The sequence below is a fragment of the Pinus tabuliformis genome, chromosome 8 (assembly GCF_031772625.1).
Source record: "Pinus tabuliformis cultivar Carrire ecotype Pingquan chromosome 8, CPIR1, whole genome shotgun sequence".
Taxonomy (NCBI): Eukaryota; Viridiplantae; Streptophyta; class Pinopsida; order Pinales; family Pinaceae; genus Pinus; species Pinus tabuliformis.
Window position 1 is genome coordinate 865,585,539 of NC_142294.1, and position 8,045 is coordinate 865,593,583.

An 8,045-nucleotide genomic window follows, 5' to 3' on the forward strand; every position below is an offset into this window, starting at 1 on the left:
CTTACTGAGATCATTTATCTCTAGGGAAAGGAAATTTGGGCAGGAAAGTGCCATCAACCCCTTTGGGTAGGAAACCACCATCAACCCAAGCCCTCCTGGCCTTTCACAACTATCCACAACTTTATGGCATGTAAATTATCTTTTTATTGTGTTTACCATCCCCAAATGCCACACCTAGTTCTTGCAAATCGAGGCAACTCCAAAAATCATCCAACAGTAGAAGAAAGTTCTTCTCCTTCAAATATGCAGACAACTTCATCTTTCTCTCATCAAAACTGCTTGGGAGGCTTAAATCTATTTCATTAGCAAGACGATCCTGCAACTCTAAAATCTCATAATTTGGGAAACTGTGATCAAAATCACATGCTCGAAAACATTACCAACCTCTTTATATTTATTGCAGAGCACTTGGAGGAGGTGCGTTTTCCCAGCGTCGGGTGTCACGCCCCTACACTGGCGGTACTCTTCCAACCGCACTATAGCGAGGTGTGGCACTACCAACCATTTTCTTTTCACCAATACTTACGATTGTAGACTACGCCTAACATTCATACTTAGTTTATTTTTCATTACCAAGTATTATCTTTGTCCTTTATACAGTGAAAGCCCATAACATCCACATACACAACATTATACAATAGAAATGCACAACAGTATAAAGGGAGGGGCAACTCCCTGCAATATGAGTCTGCCCGAATCAATATATATAATATTCTTTTATAAGTACAAGTTAAATCTTGGAAAACCCCAAATTTACACTTAGCCAAATTTCTAACTTCGACAAACTTGGTTGCCCAACTTGTTGGCACCTCCACACGGTCGCCGCACGACTCACCAACCCTTCGTTCACCTCATCGCACGATCATGTTGTTTGCCCAACTTGGGCGCACCTTATCATAACCAAGTTGCCACACACGGGTGCCTTCGCACGAGTCACACCTTCGTTCACAACTCCAACACTTCACTGTTTCCACCATTAAGTCGTGCATGGCACGCCCTACCCAAGTCGCTCGTCTGCACGATTCTTCGTTCACCCAAACTCGTTCACCCGAACAACTTCACTCGAGTCACCACACGACTTCACCCGGGTCACCACACGACTTCACCTGGGTCGCCCAACGACCTCACCCGGTTCGCTTGAACGACTTCACCCGGGTCGCCCGACGACCTCACCTGGCTCGCCCGAACGACCTCACCTGGCTCCCCCGAATGACCTCACCCAGTTCACCCGAACGACCTCGCCCGAGTTTCTTGCCCGACGACCTCGCCCGAGTTCTACATGAACGACCTCGCCCGAGTTCTGCCTGAACGACCTCGCCCGAGTTCTGCCCGACGACCTCGCCCGAGTTTTTTGCACAAGTTTCCTGCACAAGTTTTTCGCTCGAGTTTTCTGCATGAGTTTTTCGCCTGAGTTTCTCACCCGATTTTTCTGCATGAGTTTTTCACCCGAGTTCCTCCCATCATGCGGGCTCATCCACGCACTGCAGAACTCCTTTGATCGAACTCGTGATGATCGAATGATGATGGCTTGTCTCCTCAAACACTCCACCAATATATACGGGCGAGTGGTGGGTTATGTCACCCGGCCGACCCACGCCCAACGCCCAAGTCGACTCGTTCAACATGTTGCCTTCGCCTGAGTGGAGGGTCAGCCCGCCCAACTCGTGGGACCGCCCTCTCAACTCGCCCAACATCATATAAACTCGCCCTTGGCTCGTTCATTTCACATTTCGCACGAGCTCCTTGCCCGTCCTTCGCACGGTGAAGGTGACCCGGACCGCAGGTCCTTACATCCTCCCCCACTTGAAGTCATTGTCGTCCTCGACAATATCTCATCCTGGCAACCATCTGTCACCAAGATCACCATACCAAGGCATACACCCCATCGGTATGTCATATATCAGAAATCATCTCAATCCATGACCATCAACCACCCTGTCACAATCTCCACATGCTACTCCCCATCGTGGAAGGTTGGCCCCTCCATCTCAAGCTACATGCTTCCTGCAACATATCGTGTCGACCTCATCATGTATCATCCTCATGTGAACTGCTGCCATGATACTCCAACAAATGCTAACACATCTCTACACACTACTCGAGCCCCATAATCTGAGTTAGTCGGGTGATCAGTCCAACTACCACGCTCAAAACATGAGAATGCACATCCTCATGTCACCATCAGTCATTTCTCAAAACATCCCGTCACATCCTCAACTCGATCAAGAATCCATCTCCATACAATTGTAAGCCATGCTCAGGTCCATGAAGTAGTCTCCATCTCATCTGCAACATGTTGTCCATGATGTTTTCTATCCAACATCATCATCCATCTGCAAAACATCCATCTCCTCAAAGTGAAGAGATCATCTCATCAAACTCTGACTCTCGATGTGCCACATCCAGGTCCATGAAGCAACCTCCATCATATCTGTATGTGCCATCCCTCAAGTCTGCCATAGAAACAAGCATACACCTATCTCATCTATCCATGTGCTACCCATGATCATAGATCAATCAGCTCCCATGTGTCAAAGGTGGTTGAGTCTCGGCTCAACCCATGCCCAAGTGTTGCCACCAAGGCATCATCATCATTGTAACTCCATCACTCCAAAGTGTCTCATATCGATCCTCCACATCAAGTCACTCTTTCAAGCCACACCCATACATGTACTTGAAAGTATGCATCCCATTCTGCATCAAAGTCTCTGACCTCAGCTCCTCAATGCATCAGATCCTCCAAGTCCACCATATATGAAGTCCCCAAAAGTCACAACCTCATGTCATCATGAGCTCCATGAGTCATCTCCAAACAACACCTCGGCAAGCATACAAGTCTCAGCCCAAAGGTCTCTGTAAGATGCCTCAGCTGTCCATGTAGTAGGAATGCTCCATAGTCTGCTCACAACTCCATCCAAGTCCATGGCCTTGTTGTACAAGAGTGCACAACCTCTCCCTCAGCTCATAAATAAAACATCTCCATGTCACGCCAACAATTCTACCTGCACAACATCCCTGCCTTGGAACTCCTCATTGGATGCCCATAAGTGACATCTCTACAAGTGCTCCTGCACAATGTCCCTGCATAAGACTGCCATGCTCCATGTCTCCAACCTGATGTCCATGACTTAGTTACCCATGTAGTCCAACCAAGTAGACCCATCACAACAATCGGTCATTCCCATCCAAGTCTACAATCTTCGGTTTAGTGAACTCGGTCACCCAACCATATCATCATCACATGAGTCTCTCCATCATAGCTCCCCCACTAAAGGTTCGACCAAGACTTGCTCTTGGTCTTGTCCATGAGAAGTCCACCCAACCATCATCATATCCAACTGCGTGCCCTCCTCTAATCTGTCCATGAGTCATGTCGGGCACTTAGCCAATTCTCCATGTGGCTAAAGCATGACCCAATCCTTTGCAACAATGATCATGTTCCTCCCTTGTCATGAGCCTTTGTACCTTCTACCATAAGGTCACAAACAACCCAAACAAGTCCTACAATAGTCAACAATCATTGCTTCTCCATACAAGGTCTCATTGTAGTCATCCATGGTAAGATCCTCCCTAGCATTGGCAAACTGATTTTAATCTTCCCTGCATATGGTTCATCTCCCAAAAGCTCAAATGAAACACAAGTATCAATAGTACTTGCATCATCATCATGAGGCTCCTCCATGTGAGTATCCTCGTCCATCCATGTCTGCAAACAACACGATCCTGATTCAACTTGATCAATCTCAAGTTCGTCCTCCATCATGGTCATATCTGCAACATCTTCAATCATCACGGCTTCTTCTTCCTTGTCAGCACAATCTACAACTTCATCCTGCTCCATTGTCCAACCAAGTTGAAGAAGTTCGTCTTCAACATTCTTTTCCAAGACTTCAAGTTCCTTTCGAATCCAAGGGTTCTCCTCTATCAACCGCTTCAACCTGTATAAGGTAAGCAAGAGCTTCCCTTCGCATTCTTCCAAACCTGCCATGCTTTGTCGTTCAATTGGCCCAAGCACTAAGCTTCACCTTTGCTAAACCTGTTTCACCATTCACCTGAATCACCCCGATATTCCACCTGTCACCTGCAAAACTTGAACTTCCTTTCAAGTCTTTGGTCTTCATAGAATCAGCTCCTTGATTCAGTTCACCAAGTTTCCTGCAAAACTTGGACCAGCTCTAATACCACCTGTCACGAAGTGACAGTGGGATCAGCTCCTTCCGCAAATCCCCTTTGCACTTCACCAGCTCTGATACCACTTGTCACGATAGTGCAGTGGGATGAGCACTTCATCGTCAACCCAATCAGCTTCCTGATTATTAGCTCTGATACCACTTGTCACGCCCCTACACTGGCAGTACTCTTCCAACCGCACTATAGCAAGGTGCGGCACTACCAACCGTTTTCTTTTCACCAATACTTACGATTGTAGAATACGCCTAACATTCATACTTAGTTTATTTTTCATTACCAAGTATTATATTTTGTCCTTTATACAGTGAAAGCCCATAACATTCACATAAACAACATTATACAATAGAAATGCACAATAGTATAAAGGGAGGGGCAACCCCTTGCAATATGAGTCTGCCCAAATCAATATATATAATCTTCTTTTATAAGTACAAGTTAAATCTTGGGAAACCCCAAATTTACACTTAGCCAAATTTCCAACTTCGACAAACTCGATTGCCCAGCTTGTCGGCACCTCCACATGGTCACCGCACGACTCACAAACCTTCGTTCACCTCGTCGCATGATTGTGTTGTTTTCCCAACTTGGGCGCGCCTCGTCGTAACCAAGTCGCCACAGACGGGCGCCTCCGCAAGAGTCACACCTCCGTTCACAACTCCAACACTTCACCGTTTCCACCGTTAAGTCGTGCATGACACACCCTACCCAAGTCGCCCGTCCGCATGATTCTTCTTTCACCCAAACTCGTTCACCCGAACAACTTCACCCAAGTCGCCACACGACTTCACCCAGGTCGCCACATGACTTCACCCGGGTCGCCCAACGACCTCACCTGGTTCGCCCGAACGACTTCACCAGGGTCGCCTGACAACCTCACCCGGCTCGCCCGAACAACCTCACCCGGTTCGCCCGAGTTCCTTGCCCGACGACCTCGCCCAAGTTCTGCCTGAATGACCTCGCCTGAGTTCCTTGCCCGACGACCTCGCCCAAGTTCTGCCTGAATGACCTCGTCCGAGTTCTGCCTGAACAACCTCGCCCGAGTTCTGCCTGACGACCTCGCCCGACCTCGCTCGAGTTTTCTGCACAAGTTTCCTACATGAGTTTTTCGCCCGAGTTTTCTGCACGAGTTTTTCGCCCGAGTTTTCTGCACGAGTTTTTCACCTAAGTTCCACCTGTTGTGCGGGCTCATCCACGCACTACAAAACTCCTTTGATCGAACTCATGATGATCGAATGATGATGGCTCGTCTCCTCAAACACTCCACCAATATATACGGGCGGGTGGTGGGTTATGTCACCCGGCCGACCCACGCCCAATGCCCAAGCCGACTCATTCAACATGTTGCCTTTGCCCGAGTGGAGGGTCGGCCCACCCAACTCGTGGGACCACCCTCTCAACTCGCCTAACATCGTATAAACTCGCCCTTGGCTCATTCATTTCGCATTTCGCATGAGCTCCTCGCCCGTCCTACGCACGGTGAAAGTGACCCGGACGATCTTCAGGAGCTCTCTCTTTTGACGTTGGAAGAGGGTGGTGATATTGGGTTCATCGCAAAAGTGGGTGGTAATATCCTATAGAAGCCTCTCCATATGCCTTAAGTAATCAGTTTGTAGAATCTGATAGTTATCCTCCTTGTTAATAACACGCTCCAACATTTTGATAGCTAGGTCGACCATATGTGTGTTGATGGTATGGCCTGAAAAAGGAATGTGCTCAAACCAGTCACTTTCAAAGCATTCAAAGAGATGATTAAAAAATGGTTTCCATGCTCTTAATTTTTCGGAGAGTCTTGCTGGATTGCACACCACAGAGTCGAGACACCTTTGGAGTTGTCCTGACTCATTGAACAGACCTTTTGCCTCTGTTAGCGATTTGTGCAGCAATTGCAACCAAATCTTCAGCATCTCCGGTGGCTCTTTCTGTTGATATTGAAATAAGATGCCAATATCTCGCACAAGGCTCTACATAGGTCTCAAGTCAGTTTGAAGAATCTGACAATTATCCTCCTTTCTAATAACATCCTTCGACAACTACATGGCTCAGATGATTATGGCGTCGACTGCAGGTATTATGGTCACGGTTTCCATGGCTTTCTTGGTATCCCGCAAGAGCAGTGCAGAGGAAAGGAATGCAAAAATGTGGGGGTTGTATCTGCGGGTATGTAAAGCTGCAAGGGAGATCTAGCGCATAAAACTGAGTAAGGGAAACAAGGTAAAAAGCAATCATCCAAGAAGCATTAATATATAATCATACAGCCGTGGTGATACGAGAAAATAAAATTTTCAGGGAAAGTCCACATAACATGGTAATGAAGCGATTTGAGAAAGAAGAAAAGTTTCTACGAATCTTATAATTTATTTGGAAAAGAAAAAATAGAATGTGTGGTCTTCATGGTGCTGATGAGCCACTGTTGTTACTGGGAAAAGAAATTATGGGACCGTTGTTGGGAAAACCCTTTGCTACTACCTCAGTGACGAAAAGAAATGAGAGTACATTCTCATACCAGAGTTAGCTTCAACACGCCCATCCATCAAATATTTCATTGGAGGGTAATGAGTTAAATCAGAAAAGTTAAAGTTAGAGGTAAATCTAGTTGTGTACGCCACGAACAACAAAACACTCAAAACAAGATAGGAATTCAAATGAAAGAAAGCATCGAGATGCCTCTAGCTTTAGTTGGTCTCCAGATCAATGGAAAAGCAATAAAGTAAAAGCAATCCCATAATTGTGGCACCTGTCATTTGCTTTCATTTGTTTGAAAAAGTAAAAGCAATGATTTATACCTCGAGTCATATCCAAGAAGAAGCGTAGAAATTGCCAAGAAGATGCGGAAAATATAAGAACAAGATTAGAAAAGATGAACGGAGGAGGAGGCAAAGTATCAGAACTTGAAGGGAAAAAAAACAAAGGACGAGGAAAAGAAGAACGACGAATAGGGTAAAGTATGATAAGGTTTTTAAATTGAAAATTTTATACATTGAATTTCATAATGATGAAAAATAATAATAATAAATTAATTATTATATAGTAAAATATATTTTTATGAATATATATTTTATTGATAATTATAAATATAAAATCGTAAGTCAAATAAATAAAAAATTTGTGTTTACAAAATAATTTTTTTTTTTCCAAAATTTTATGCAGTAAAAATTTGCATAAGATAATATGAAAATTTCATAATCAATAATATACCGAACACCTAAAAGAAATGATGTTTGGTATAAATATCAAAATTACTTAATAAATTTTGATGCATTTGATATTCTTAATACACCAAATAAACTTGATGAAATTATAAACATTTTTCATATTAATAAATAATTCATTGAGTTAGCAGGGAACTAAGAAAAAAAATACAAAGAGTGATAATACACAACTTCACTGTAGATAAGATTGCTTTTGAATTTACTCTTGATGAAATTATAAACATTTTTCATATTAATAAATAATTCATTGAGTTAGAAGGGAACTAAGAAAAAAAATACAAAAAGAGATAATACACAACTTCATTGTTGATAAGATTGCTTTTGAATTTACTCTGACCCAACACTAGTGTTGAATGTACATCATGGAATTAACAAGGGTTGGTTGTGCACCATAAAAATAGTTAGGCATGCAATAATTCACCATGAAACTCACTAAAAGAGTCTTAGAGCTACCTTCCGAAAATTAAGCGAGTGGAAACAACAAGTGTATCCTCGTAATAAAGTACTTGGACTGGAATTAGGCGAAACAAAAAGTTCAACTTCCATTCAACCCTCTATTTTTTTTCATAAACCCAAGGTTCTCAATTGATAAAGAGGCTATAAAAAACCCTTGCAAGCACCGAGGAAATATGCCCTCGAACTTTG